Raw genomic sequence first — 16623 nt, 5'->3', positions numbered from 1 at the left:
GCTTCAAAGGATCCTTTGATGGCTTGAAAGTTCTTGAAGCAGAATCATGACACGAAAACAATTTCAAGTAAGATTTCCACTCGAAATAAGATTGTTATAGTTATAGAAATTGAATTAAAGTTTGAATATGATTATTACCTTGTATTAGAAAGATAACCTACTGTAAGTAACAAAGGTTTCTTGATCTTGGATGATTACTTGGAATGGATTTAGAAAACTTGGAAGTAAACTTGCAATCTTGGAAGTATTCTTGATTTTATGAAACTAGAACTTTTGGAATTTATGAAGAACACTTAGAACTTGAAGATAGAACTTGAGAGAGATCAATTAGATGAAGAAAATTGAAGAATGAAAGTGTTTGTAGGTGTTTTTGGTCATTGGTGTATGGATTAGATATAAAGGATATGTAATTTTGTTTTCATGTAAATAAGTCATGAATGATTACTCATATTTTTGTAATTTTATGAGATATTTCATGCTAGTTGCCAAATGATGGTTCCCACATGTGTTAGGTGACTCACATGGGCTGCTAAGATCTGATCATTGGAGTGTATATACCAATAGTACATACATCTAAAAGCTATGTATTGTACGAGTACGAATACGGGTGCATACGAGTAGAATTGTTGATGAAACTGAACGAGGATGTAATTGTAAGCATTTTTGTTAAGTAGAAGTATTTTGATAAGTGTCTTGAAGTCTTTCAAAAGTGTATGAATACATATTAAAACACTACATGTATATACATTTTAACTGAGTCGTTAAGTCATCGTTAGTCGTTACATGTAAATGTTGTTTTGAAACCTTTAGGTTAACGATCTTGTTGAATGTTGTTAATCCATTGTTTATTATAACAAATGAGATGTTAAATTGTTATATTATCATGATATTATGATATATAATATATCTTAGTATGATATATATACAGTTAAATGTCATTACAACGATAATCGTTACATATATGTCTCGTTTCGAAATCATTAAGTTAGTAGTCTTATTTTTACATATGTAGTTCATTGTTAATATACTTAATGATATGTTTACTTATCATAATATCATGTTAACTATATATATATATATATATTCATATATATGTCATCATATAGTTTTTACAAGTTTTAACGTTCGTGAATCACCGGTCAACTTGGGTGGTCAATTGTCTATATGAAACCTATTTTAATTAATCAAGTCTTAACAAGTTTGATTGCTTAACATGTTGGAAACACTTAATCATGTAAATAAAAATTTCATTTAATATATATATAAACATGGAAAAGTTCGGGTCACTACAGCGTTCACCAGTAGAAACCAGTGATTACAGTTACCAGACTAGGGAATATTTTTGTTCAACTCACAATGTATAATTTAAACCAACCTCCACTTGAGTCCAAAATATAAAATAAATTGCATGTATTCTCATCCCAAAAGATTTAAATAGAAAAAGGGGACTATAACTCACCTTAATAGCAAACGAAGTAACCATACAAATAAGCGAACAGCAATCGAAGTAAAGTGATCAGGAATGATCACAACGCCGACCTATAAATAAAGCAGGTCGATATAAATAACTAACTTAGGTCAAGTCTTAGTATGATAGCTATTGTACATGTTGCAAGTAGACATAGAACAATACTCAACATGCATCGGTTTGATCGGAACAGCGTACGGACACACACTTTCTATTTTTAGCAGGTTTCCATTTTTGGAAAGTTTCTATTTTTGGAAAGTTCCTATTTTTGAAAAGTTTCCAAATTTAGAAAGTTTCTATTTTTAGAAAGTTTTAAGTTAGGAAAGTTTCCTTATTTAGAAAGTCAACAAAAGTCAACTGAAAGTCAAAGTCAACCGAAAGTCAACTCAAAAGTCAACCTCGATCAAACATAGTCAACATTAATTTTAAAAGTATAAGTTATAATAATAATATAAGTTATAATTTTAATTAAAGTTAAATATGTATAATTATGTCATAACATAAGTTTAATTAAATTAAAATGAATTATTAAAGTTAACATAAGTTTAAATGATATATTTAATATAACATAAGTATTTAATTAATTAATTAAATATTAGTCATAATATAAGTATTATTAATTAATAATAAAATTTAAATCATATCATAAGTATTATTAATTAATAATGAATTATTAATCATATCATAAGTTTCTAATTATAATTATTAAATCATAAGTATTTAATAATTAAATTATAATTTAATAATAACTAAGCCTTATAATAATTAAATAATTAATTAATCCTTATTATAAGTCTTATTATAATAATTTCATAATATAAGTTTAATACTTATCATAAGTATTTTGCATTAATAATAAAAGTATTATTAATCATAAGTTTAATTAAAAGTTTAATTAAATCATAAGTAATAATTAAATGATATAATAAATATATATCATAAGTCTTAAATTATAATAATTACTTTTTATATCATAAGTAATTTAATAATAATGAAAATCATTATTTATATCATAAGTTTTATTTAATAACCATAAGTTTTAATCAAAAGTTCATCGGGTCATAGCTTGAGCCCCGGGAATCAGTTTTCGGCGAGCCTTATATATATCTTCGCCTAACTAACCCACCCGACACATTAGTGTGCTCAAGAACATCCCAAGAACAGTCACCAAGTCGTGACTTACAGCTCTTAATCAGTTTGGACATTTAATCCGCTCAAAAACGTGTTTTAGTCATAACGGGTGATCCGTGGCTCGGATTTCGATGACCCGAACATGAAAGTTCACCCCATCATCAATCCTAACACACTAGTACACCTAAGGACTCTAAAAATGGTCACAAATTCGGACCAAACCTGGTTCAATTCGTTTTCATAGTTTAATCTCCACATAACACCATTTTAATCATATCTTAAGCTCCGGGAATCGAAATGACATGAATCCGGAGTCTAAAATTAATGTCTTGATGAGAGGAACTCATATAGATACTTTAATTTCACTTTTATATCAGTTAAATAATCATAAATGAATGAAAATGCTGCTGTCCCAATTCAATCAAACCGAAAACATATATATTTGAGCATTTCTACGCATACAATCATCAATACAATAACATGTAATCATCATACTATCATTATAACATCAAAATACAGAAAATATAAGAAAAATTAAAAATCTAGGGTTAGGGTTTATACCCTAATCAAGAATCAAAAGATGTAGTCGTGTAGAGAACGAAGAGTAGAATCCGATTATACAAGAAGCCGTTTGATCCAAGCTATAATTGAATGAAGATGATGATGAGAAGTGGTGGTGTAGGTTACGGCTAAGGATGGGAGAGGAGAGGAGAAGATGAGAGAAAAAAAATTGATTAGGTTTACAAATGAGGGAAGTAGTGAGGTATTATGATCCAATGCCTCAAGTTTAGCCAAAATGCACCAAACACCCCTCCGCATGGATGTGTTGGCCAAAATTTTGGTAGGGTGGGCCCCTTAGTGGGCCAAATTTGATAAATGCTCAATAACTTGTGGCCCGAATGTCCGAACGAAGCCCGAAACGCGAAAACGCCGCTACGCGATTGATTTTTCGGAGAGATAACAAATACGCGACGAATAAAATATATAAACACTAAATATAAACATATGACATTAAAATATCATATTTAAAATAATTAGGACTAAAAAAATCCCAAAAGCTTGCCCGTTGGTTTGAAAACCGAAAAGATTCGCCGGATAGAAATCCGCGACACGTAGAAACGTATAACTTGAAATATGAATACAAATATTCATATAACACATAATAATGAATATATTATTATTAAAATAATAATGTAGATCATAGAAATGACATGGAACGAATAACAATTGATGGTCGTTAAATAATTAACGGTAAAAGATAACGGAAAAAGTAGGGTCGTTACAGTACCTTCCCGTTACGGAAATTTCGTCCCGAAATTTAAGCAGGTGCAGGGGTTGACTCGGCATCTGAGAACAAATGCGGGTACTTCTGCCTCATCTGATCTTCACGCTCCTAAGTGGACCCGGGACCGCATCTTGCGTTCCATCTAACTCGAACAATAGGAATTCTGTTCTGCTTGAGAGTCTTAACATCTCGACCCATAATTTCAACAGGTTCCTCAATAAAATGTAGTTGATTAACAGCATGAAGCTCCTCCAGAGGAATAGTCTTATCGACCTCGACCAAACACTTCTTTAAATTCGATACATGAAAAACATCATGAACAGCACTGAGTTCTTGTGGCAATTTCAAACGATAAGCCACGGGTCTAACTCTCTCAATAATCTCAAACGGTCCAACAAAATGAGGACTCAACTTTCCCCTTTTACCAAAACGTATTACGCCCTTTCAAGGTGATACCCTCAACATAACACGATCACCAACTTGAAATTAAATATCATTCCTTCTCTTATTAGCATAACTCTTTCCCCGACTTCTGGCGGTTCTCAACATTCCCTTAATCTGTACGATCTTCTCGGTAGTCTCATGAATAATTTCTGGACCTGCGAGTTGAGCATCCCCAACCTCATTCCAGCAGACTGGAGACATACACTTTCTACCATACAGCGCTTCAAAAGGTGCGGCATAATACTTGCATGATAACTGTTATTATAAGAAAATTCAGCCAGTGGCAAGTACTTATCCCAACCATTACCAAAATCAATGATGCATGCTCGTAACATGTCTTTCAATGTTTGAATGGTCCTCTCACTCTGTCCATCTGACCATGGTTGATAAGCAGTGTTCATATCCAATTTAGTTCCCAAAGCATCTTGTAAGGACTGCCAAAACCTCGATGTAAATCGACTGTCTCGGTCCGAAATAATAAATACGGGAACACCATGTCTAGAAACAATCTTCTTCAAATACAAACGAGTAAGCTTCTCCTTCGAATCTGTTTCCTTAATTGGCAAAAAATGAGCTGACTTAGTGAGTCGATCTACAATCACCCAAATGGTATCATAGCCACCCGAAACTCTCGGTAATTTAGTAATAAAATCCATCGTAATACCTTCCCACTTCCACTCAGGAATCTCAGGTTGCACCAAAAGTCCAGACGATTTTTGATGTTCAGCTTTAACCTTAGCACAGGTCAAACACTTAGCCACATACGTAGCCACATCAGCTTTCAAATTAGGCCACCAATACAGCTCCTTAAGATCATGATACATCTTTTTTGAACCAGGATGAATAGAGTACCTAGGCTTATGAGCCTCATCTAAAACAAGTTGTCGCAGATCATTAAACTTCGGAACCCAAAGGCATCCCGTAAAATACCGAGTACCATCGGTTCGTACCTCTAACTGTTTACTCAAGCCTCGGACCTTCCCGTTACAAAATTCTCCTCCTTCAAGGCTTCTTGTTGTGCCTCAAGAATCTGCCTTGCGAGGTTTGTTCGAATTGTCATATTCACGACTCTAAACCTGTGAGGTTCAGCCCTTTCTTTACGACTTAACGCATCGGCCACAACGTTGGCCTTTCCCGGATGATATAAAAGTTCACAATCATAATCATTCAACGTCTCAATCCATCTTTGTTGCCTCATATTCAACTGTTTCTGATCAAGGATATGTTGAAGACTTTTGTGATCAGTGTACACAGTACTTTTGACCCCATATAAGTAATGTCTCCAATTCTTGAGTGCGAACACAACAGCTCCCAATTTTACATCATGGGTTGTATAATTCTGTTCATGAATCTTCAACTGACGTGATGCGTAAGCAATGACTTTCTTTCGTTGCATCAAAACACAACCAAAGTCTTGACACGAAGCATCATAATAGATAACAAAATCATCATTACCCTCAGGTAGTGATAATATCGGTGCAGAAGTTAACTTCTTCTTTAGAGTTTGGAAAGCAGACTCTTGTTCACTCTTCCACTCGTACTTCTTCCCCTTATGCGTTAAAGCAGTCAGAGGTTTCGCTACTCGTGAAAAATCTTGAATGAACCTTCTATAATAGCCTGATAATCCTAGAAACTGGCGAATTTAAGTAGGAGTTTTTGGAATTCCCCACTTTTTAATTGCCTCAATCTTGACAGGATCAACTTGTATTCCCTGTTTACTAACAATATGTCCAAGAAATTGAACTTCTCTTAACCAGAAAACACACTTAGAGAACTTAGCGTACAACTCTTCTTTTCTCAATAAATCAAGCACTAACTTCAAATGTTCCTCGTGCTCTTCATCACTCTTGGAATAAATAAGGATGTCGTTGATGAAAACAATAACGAATTTGTCCAGATAGGGTATACACACATGGTTCATGAGGTCCATGAACACAGCAGGTGCGTTGGTTAATCCGAACGACATAACAAGAAATTCATAGTGACCATAACGGGTACGGAAAGAGGCTTTCGGAATATCAGTTTCTTTAGCCCGCAGTTGGTGATAACCGGAACGAAGATCAATTTTAGAATAAACGGACGAACCTTGAAGTTGTTCGAACAGATCATCAATTCTCGGAAGAGAGTAACGATTCTTAACCGTAAGATTGTTCAATTCATGATAATCAATGCACATTCGGAACGAACCATCTTTCTTCTTAATAAACAAAATAGGAGCTCCCCAAGGGGACGAACTGGGATGAATGAAATATAGTTGCAACAAGGAGTAGTCACATCGGTGGCATAGATATTTAAGGCAATTCTCTCAAAGGAGATAACGAGGATCACGGACTTCAAAGTAGATTTTCATTACATTTCTGAAAGGAAGACGTACGAAAGGTGTGATATTTCAACGAGAGTGAACTTCCTTGTATAATGAGCGAGAAAATCTAAGATTCATCCATATTCTTAAATTTATGTGCGGATGAAAAGAACGCGAATCATGGGTTATAAAGAATGGCCGACTCTAGGTGAGATGAATCTCCAAAAATAATTTCGTGCACCTCAAAGTGTTGAATCCTAGAATTGATGTTTATGAGGGTGTTGCGGTTGACAGCGAATATTGAGAGTAGAAACTCCTCAAACGGTCTAGTGTAATATATATCCATGATACCCACTATAACAACAGTTGGGGTAGAAACCCACCTAGTGCCTTTTCTACATTAGGGTGACCACCGAGTGTACCCCAGATAATTGATTTATTGGTCCGCGTTTCAGCCATGTCCAACCATAAGAGGGTAAATTTTACGAGCGCAAGGACTTTCCAACAAATTTTATAAAACCAGCATCCAAAGTGGTGTAAGAGTTTCTATCAATGAACTTAATGGTAAGTTTCATCCTTAAACGGAGGATGAGAGGAACTGTGATCCAAACACTCTGTAGAGTAATGCGAAAATTCGATAAAATCAATCAAAGGAGTTTTGAAAAGCTTTAAACATTTGATGTGACAACATAAACGGAACGAAGTTCTTAGTAAATTTAGAAGTATGTACAACGTGTACCATTTAATATAAAACAAATTGACTTAGTCAAACAACTCAATAATTGAGTGGTTTTAAAATAATTTTGAAGGTATGATTTAGTATATACTAGCCAAAATAGGTAAGGGTAATTTATTCATTTGAATCCATACGTATATATATGATTTTATAAATTGTATACATGACAAAATATTTCATTACTTCTATTCTGTAACGACCCTGGATTTTCCAATGTTATTTTATTAATAATTGTTATTATTAATGCGTGTGATTAAACGAATGTATGTTATTATATTTACATGTTGCCATGATTAACCGTACTTGACTTTAATTGCCCGAAACGCCTTTGTGACACACGAAACTTACACGAATAATATTTTCAAGTATTATTTACATTCATGATTAAGTTTTATTAATCATTTTATTTAACTAAAGTTATTAGTTAATTACTTGGGCCTTTACTAGTGTTAGTGGACTTTTACTTGAATTATCACTTAATTGGACTTGGGCTCACTTTAATGGACTTGATTAGCCCACCCTACTTCTTATATGGACTTAATTAGCCCATCATCACATGTAAGTATTACTTGTAAATGGAAACTAGTTAGTTAAAAACAATTGGAATCTAGTTAACATATATTCCCCATGTAAACCCATCTTTTATCCACACTTTTAAGGCTTTACATACAAGGAACCATTGAACTTTTCCCTCCCTCTTGGTGATGCTGCAGGCCGTTGGCCTAACCCTTCAAACAAGGGAGTTTGGTTTTGTTTTTCACATTACTTCATTCATACTTCTCTAATTCAAAACACACACTTCAACTTGCATTTCAACTTCTCTCTCATTTCTCTCTCAAGTTGTAAGTAACAACTTGTGTTCTTCTTTTTTTTTTCCTTTCTCCAAAACTGTAGCCCTTGGCTACAAGAATCATCATCATCATCATCATCTTTTGTCACTTGTTGTAGTTTACTTGATCATTGTTTACTTACTTACTAGTAGTTGTTTATTACTTACTTGTAGTTGTTATTGTTATTTACTTATTATTTTCTAAGAAGCAAACTTGTTAGTTTGATTCTTCATCTATCTTGTTCTAACAAGAACATACAAGACATAAACTTTCTAGTTTATGATCTCCACTTAATACTTGTTTAAAGAAAGAAAGTTCATGTGTTGTAACTCATACTTGAAGTTCATGAAGTAAACTTAAAGTTTACTTTCTAAAGATCAAGACTTAGGCTTGAATCTTTAAAGTATGAACAACCATGACTTATTAACTTGTTTATTTAGTTTGTTACTTCATATTATGCACTTTAATTTCATGTTTGTTGGTTGTTATTGGTCAAATGTTACTAGTTAACTTTGATCTCATTAATCTTGAACTAAAATTAACTTTAAAAGTTCAAGATCATGTAAGTAAGTTTCTTTAATTATAACTTGGTACACTTATGTTAGATCTAGACTTTTGAGTCTTGGATCTTCAAGATCAAACTAAGAACTATGTTCTACAACTCAAGATCTTGATTTTATAAGTTTACTTTCAAGTTTGTAACTTATTATTAGTTTTAAAGTTCATGTACGTGTTAGATCTAAGACTTTGATGTAACTTTGGTTCATCAAACTTCATACAACTCTTAAGTGAGTTGTGCTACATGTCTTAGACCTACACTTGTGTCATAATAGTTAAAACTTGGTTAATATTACTTTTACATTCCATGTATGTGTTGAATCTAAGACTTTGATATAACTTTGGTTCATCAAAACACTTGCAACACTTAAGTGAGTTGTGCTACATGTCTTAGACCTACACTTGTGTCATAATAGTTAAAACTTGGTTAATATTACTTTTACATTCCATGTATGTGTTGAATCTAAGACTTTGATGTAACTTTGGTTCATCAAAACACTTGCAACACTTAAGTGAGTTGTGCTTCATGTCTTAGACTTACACTTGGGTTATGATGGTCAAACCTTAGTGAAAATGATGCAAACACGTCAACGAGTGGTACAATTGAAGCTATATGCATCAAGGATGAGAACCATGATAAGCATCGAGCACCAAGAACCACCGGAACCTACTGACCCTACTGTTCTACTGTTTCTGTGCCTGACCCGTACTGAAATGTCCCGTTCTTATTGATTAAAAACGTTCCATATTAATTGATTTCGTTGCGAGGTTTTGACCTCTATATGAGACGTTTTTCAAATACTACATTCATTTTTAAAACAAACCATAACCTTTATTTCATAAATAAAGGTTTAAAAAGTTTTACGTAGATTATCAAATAATGATAATCTAAAATATCCTGTTTACACACGACCATTACATAATGGTTTACAATACAAATATGTTACATCGAAATCAGTTTCTTGAATGCAGTTTTTACACAATATCGTATAAACATGGACTCCAAATCTTGTCCTTATATATCAAATCGTAACAATAGACCACAAGATTTCATATTTCAATACACATCCCATACATAGAGATAAAAATCATTCATATGGTGAACACCTGGTAACCGACAATAACAAGATGCATTTTTAAGAATATCCCCATCATTCCGGGACACCCTTCGGATATGATATAAATTTCGAAGTACTAAAGCATCCGGTACTTTGGATGGGGTTTGTTAGGCCCAATAGATCTATCTTTAGGATTCGCGTCAATTAGGGTGTCTGTTCCCTAATTCTTAGATTACCAGACTTAATAAAAAGGGGCATATTCGATTTCGATAATTCAACCATAGAATGTAGTTTCACGTACTTGTGTCTATTTTGTAAATCATTTATAAAACCTGCATGTATTCTCATCCCAAAAATATTAGATTTTAAAAGTGGGACTATAACTCACTTTCACAGATTTTTACTTCGTCGGGAAGTAAGACTTGGCCACTGGTTGATTCACGAACCTATAACAATATATACATATATATCAAAGTATGTTTAAAATATATTTACAACACTTTTAATATATTTTGATGTTTTAAGTTTATTAAGTCAGCTGTCCTCGTTAGTAACCTACAACTAGTTGTCCAAGTTAGATGTACAGAAATAAATCAATAAATATTATCTTGAATCAATCCACGACCCAGTGTATACGTATCTCAGTATTGATCACAACTCAAACTATATATATTTTGGAATCAACCTCAACCCTGTATAGCTAACTCCAACATTTACATATAGAGTGTCTATGGTTGTTCCGAAATATATATAGATGTGTCGACATGATAGGTCGAAACATTGTATACGTGTCTATGGTATCTCAAGATTACATAATATACAATACAAGTTGATTAAGTTATGGTTGGAATAGATTTGTTACCAATTTTCACGTAGCTAAAATGAGAAAAATTATCCAATCTTGTTTTACCCATAACTTCTTCATTTTAAATCCGTTTTGAATGAATCAAATTGCTATGGTTTCATATTGAACTGTATTTTATGAATCTAAACAGAAAAAGTATAGGTTTATAGTCGGAAAAATAAGTTACAAGTCGTTTTTGTAAAGGTAGTCATTTCAGTCGAAAGAACGACGTCTAGATGACCATTTTAGAAAACATACTTCCACTTTGAGTTTAACCATAATTTTTGGATATAGTTTCATGTTCATAATAAAAATCATTTTCTCAGAATAACAACTTTTAAATCAAAGTTTATCATAGTTTTTAATTAACTAACCCAAAACAGCCCGCGGTGTTACTATGACGGCGTAAATCCGGTTTTACGGTGTTTTTCGTGTTTCCAGGTTTTAAATCATTAAGTTAGCATATCATATAGATATAGAACATGTGTTTAGTTAATTTTAAAAGTCAAGTTAGAAGGATTAACTTTTGTTTGCGAACAAGTTTAGAATTAACTAAACTATGTTCTAGTGATTACGAGTTTAAACCTTCGAATAAGATAGTTTTATATATATGAATCGAATGATGTTATGAACATCATTACTACCTCAAGTTTAGTAGGTAAACCTACTGGAAGTGACAAGACATGATCTAGCTTCAAAGGATCTTGGATGGCTTGAAAGTTCTTGAAGTAGGATCATGACACAAAAACAAGTTCAAGTAAGATTTTTGCTCGAATTAAGATAGTTTATAGTTATAGAAATTGAATCAAAGTTTGAATATGAATATTACCTTGAATAAGAAAGATAACCTACTGTATATAACAAAGGTTTCTTGATCTTAGATGATTACTTGGAATGGATTAGAAAGCTTGGAAGTAAATTAGTAAACTTGAAGGGATTTTTGAAGTATTCTTGAAGTGTTCTTCCTATGATGATTATAGCTTGATTCTTGAAGTGATTTTTGATGAAGATGATGATTAACTACTGGAAAAATACGTTCATAATAGTGTGGGTGTGTTGAGAGAGAATTAGAAAGAGATTTGGAAGTGAAATGGAGTGAATGATGAGTGTTAATTGGTGAGTGGTGAGTGGGGTTAAAAGGAGTTCTAGTTAGTTGACTAGCTCATGGTAGAAGTTAAAATTGATTAGTCATACATGACATAATAAAGAGTGGAATCCTATGCTAGTTCCTATTGGTATATACCCATAGTAAGTACGTTTTGAAGCTGTGTATAATACGGGTAAGAATACGACTAGAATTCTTGATGAAAGAAAAGAATGGGAAAGTAACTGTAACCATTTTCGTTAAGTATGAGTGTTTTGATATATGTCTTGAAGTCTTCCAAAAGTATTTTAATACATCTAAATACACTACATGTATATACATTTTAACGGAGTCGTTAAGTCATCGTTAGTCGTTACATGTAAGTGTTGTTTTGAAACCTTTAAGTTAACGATCTCAATTAATATTGTTAACCCATTGTTTATTATATCTAATGAGATGTTAAATTATTATATTATCATGATATTATGATATATTAATATATCTTAATATGATATATATACATTTAAATGTCGTTACAACGATAATCGTTACATATATGTCTCGTTTCGAAATCCTTAAGTTAGTAGTCTTGTTTATATGTATATAACTCATTGTTAATATACTTATGGAGATACTTACTTATCATAATCTCATGTTAACCATATGTATATCCATATATATATCGTCATGTCGTTTTTACAAGTTTTAACGTTCGTGAATCGCCGGTCAACTTGGGTGGTCAATTGTCTATATGAAACATATTTCAATTAATCAAGTCTTAACAAGTTTGATTGCTTAACATGTTGGAAACATTTAATCATGTAAATATCAATCTCAATTAATATATATAAACATGGAAAATTTCGGGTCACTACAGTACCTACCCGTTAAATAAATTTCGTCCCGAAATTTTAAGCTGTTGAAGGTGTTGACGAATCTTCTGGAAATAGATGCGGGTATTTCTTCTTCATCTGATCTTCACGCTCCCAGGTGAACTCGGGTCCTCTACGAGCATTCCATCGAACCTTAACAATTGGTATCTTGTTTTGCTTAAGTCTTTTAACCTCACGATCTATTATTTCGACGGGTTCTTCGATGAATTGAAGTTTTTCGTTGATTTGGATTTCATCTAACGGAATAGTGAGATCTTCTTTAGCAAAACATTTCTTCAAATTCGAGACGTGGAAAGTGTTATGTACAGCCGCGAGTTGTTGAGGTAACTCAAGTCGGTAAGCTACTGGTCCGACACGATCAATAATCTTGAATGGTCCAATATACCTTGGATTTAATTTCCCTCGTTTACCAAATCGAACAACGCCTTTCCAAGGTGCAACTTTAAGCATGACCATCTCTCCAATTTCAAATTCTATATCTTTTCTTTTAATGTCAGCGTAGCTCTTTTGTCGACTTTGGGCGGTTTTCAACCGTTGTTGAATTTGGATGATCTTCTCGGTAGTTTCTTGTATAATCTCCGGACCCGTAATCTGTCTATCCCCCACTTCACTCCAACAAATCGGAGACCTGCACTTTCTACCATAAAGTGCTTCAAACGGCGCCATCTCAATGTTTGAATGGTAGCTGTTGTTGTAGGAAAATTCTGCTAACGGTAGATGTCGATCCCAACTGTTTCCGAAATCAATAACACATGCTCGTAGCATGTCTTCAAGCGTTTGTATCGTCCTTTCGCTCTGCCCATCAGTTTGTGGATGATACGCAGTACTCATGTCTAGACGAGTTCCTAATGCTTGCTGTAATGTCTGCCAGAATCTTGAAATAAATCTGCCATCCCTATCAGAGATAATAGAGATTGGTATTCCATGTCTGGAGACGACTTCCTTCAAATACAGTCGTGCTAACTTCTCCATCTTGTCATCTTCTCTTATTGGCAGGAAGTGTGCTGATTTGGTGAGATGATCAACTATTACCCAAATAGTATCAAAACCACTTGCAGTCCTTGGCAATTTAGTGATGAAATCTATGGTAATGTTTTCCCATTTCCATTCTGGGATTTCGGGTTGTTGAAGTAGACCCGATGGTTTCTGATGCTCAGCTTTGACCTTAGAACACGTCAAACATTCTCCTACGTATTTAGCAACATCGGCTTTCATACCCGGCCACCAAAAATGTTTCTTGAGATCCTTGTACATCTTCCCCGTTCCAGGATGTATTGAGTATCTGGTTTTATGAGCTTCTCTAAGTACCATTTCTCTCATATCTCCAAATTTTGGTACCCAAATCCTTTCAGCCCTATACCGGGTTCCGTCTTCCCGAATATTAAGATGCTTCTCCGATCCTTTGGGTATTTCATCCTTTAAATTTCCCTCTTTTAAAACTCCTTGTTGCGCCTCCTTTATTTGAGTAGTAAGGTTATTATGAATCATTATATTCATAGATTTTACTCGAATGGGTTCTCTGTCCTTCCTGCTCAAGGCATCGGCTACCACATTTGCCTTCCCCGGGTGGTAACGAATCTCAAAGTCGTAATCATTCAACAATTCAATCCACCTACGCTGCCTCATATTCAGTTGTTTCTGATTAAATATGTGTTGAAGACTTTTGTGGTCGGTATATATAATACTTTTGACCCCATATAAGTAGTGCCTCCAAGTCTTTAATGCAAAAACAACCGCGCCTAATTCCAAATCATGCGTCGTATAATTTTGCTCGTGAATCTTCAATTGTCTAGAAGCATAAGCAATCACCTTCGTTCGTTGCATTAATACATAACCGAGACCTTGCTTTGATGCATCACAATAAATCACAAAATCATCATTCCCTTCAGGCAATGACAATATAGGTGCCGTAGTTAGCTTTTTCTTCAATAACTGAAACGATTTCTCTTGTTCATCATTCCATTCAAATTTCTTCCCTTTATGCGTTAATGCAGTCAAGGGTTTTGCTATTCTGGAAAAGTCTTGGATGAACCTTCTGTAGTAACCAGCTAGTCCTAAAAACTGGCGTATGTGTTTCGGAGTTTTCGGGGTTTCCCACTTTTCAACAGTTTCTATCTTTGCCGGATCCACCTTAATACCTTCTTTGTTCACTATGTGACCGAGGAATTGAACTTCTTCCAACCAAAATGCACACTTTGAAAACTTAGCGTACAATTCTTCCTTCCTCAATACTTCTAACACCTTTCTCAAATGTTCACAGTGTTCTTGGTCATTCTTTGAGTAAATAAGTATGTCATCAATGAAAACAATGACAAATTTGTCAAGGTATGGTCCACACACTCGGTTCATAAGGTCCATGAACACAGCTGGTGCATTAGTTAAACCAAATGGCATGACCATAAACTCATAATGACCGTAACGTGTTCTGAAAGCAGTCTTTGGAATATCATCTTCTTTCACCCGCATTTGATGATACCCGGAACGTAAGTCAATCTTTGAATAAACAGACGAGCCTTGTAGTTGATCAAATAAGTCGTCGATTCTCGGTAGTGGGTAGCGGTTCTTGATGGTAAGTTTGTTCAACTCTCGGTAGTCGATACACAACCTGAATGTACCATCTTTCTTCTTGACAAACAAAACAGGAGCTCCCCACGGTGATGTGCTTGGTCGAATGAAACCACGCTCTAAAAGTTCTTGTAATTGGCTTTGCAGTTCTTTCATCTCACTGGGTGCGAGTCTGTAAGGAGCACGAGCTATTGGTGCAGCTCCTGGTACAAGATCTATTTGAAATTCAACGGATCGATGTGGGGGTAATCCCGGTAATTCTTTCGGAAATACATCGGGAAATTCTTTTGCGACGGGAACATCATTGATGCTCTTTTCTTCAGTTTGTACTTTCTCGACGTGTGCTAGAACAGCATAGCAACCTTTTCTTATTAGTTTTTGTGCCTTCAAATTACTAATAAGATGTAGCTTCGTGTTGCCCTTTTCTCCGTACACCATTAAGGGTTTTCCTTTTTCTCGTATAATGCGAATTGCATTTTTGTAACAAACGATCTCTGCTTTCACTTCTTTCAACCAGTCCATACCGATTATCACATCAAAACTCCCTAACTCTACTGGTATCAAATCAATCTTAAATGTTTCGCTAACCAGTTTAATTTCTCGATTCCGACATATATTATCTGCTGAAATTAATTTACCATTTGCTAATTCAAGTAAAAATTTACTATCCAAAGGCGTCAATGGACAACTTAATTTAGCACAAAAATCTCTACTCATATAGCTTCTATCCGCACCCGAATTAAATAAAACGTAAGCAGATTTATTGTCAATAAGAAACGTACCCGTAACAAGCTCCGGGTCTTCCTGTGCCTCTGCCGCATTAATATTGAAAACTCTTCCGCGGCCTTGTCCATTCGTGTTCTCCTGGTTCGGGCAATTTCTAATAATGTGGCCCGGTTTTCCACATTTATAACAAACTACATTGGCATAACTTGCTCCGACACTACTTGCTCCGCCATTACTCGTTCTGACACCATTTGTTCCTTTCGTTCTATTAACCCCTGGTCCGTAGACCTCACACTTCGCCGCGCTATGACCATTTCTTTTACACTTGTTGCAAAATTTGGTGCAGAACCCCGAGTGATACTTTTCACACCTTTGGCATAGCTGCTTCTGATTGTTGTTGTTGTTGCGGTTATTATTGTTGTTGGGATGATTGTTGTAGTTGCTGTTGTTGTTGTTGTTGTTGTTGTTGTTGTTGGGCCGTTTGTTGTAGTTGCGATTGATGTTGCGATTGTTAGGATAGTTGTTGCGATTATTGTTATAATTTCTGTTGTTATTGTATTGGTGATTCTTATCACCGTTTTCCTCCCACTTTCTTTTGACTTGCTTCACATTGGCCTCTTCAGCAGTCTGTTCTTTAATTCTTTCTTCAATCTGGTTCACTAGTTTGTGAGCCATTCTACATGCCTGTTGTATGGAGGC

The sequence above is a fragment of the Rutidosis leptorrhynchoides genome, chromosome 3 (genome assembly GCF_046630445.1).
Source record: "Rutidosis leptorrhynchoides isolate AG116_Rl617_1_P2 chromosome 3, CSIRO_AGI_Rlap_v1, whole genome shotgun sequence".
Lineage (NCBI taxonomy): Eukaryota > Viridiplantae > Streptophyta > Magnoliopsida > Asterales > Asteraceae > Rutidosis > Rutidosis leptorrhynchoides.
The sequence above is the reverse complement of the archived record's forward strand: the minus strand, read 5'-3'. Positions refer to the sequence as shown.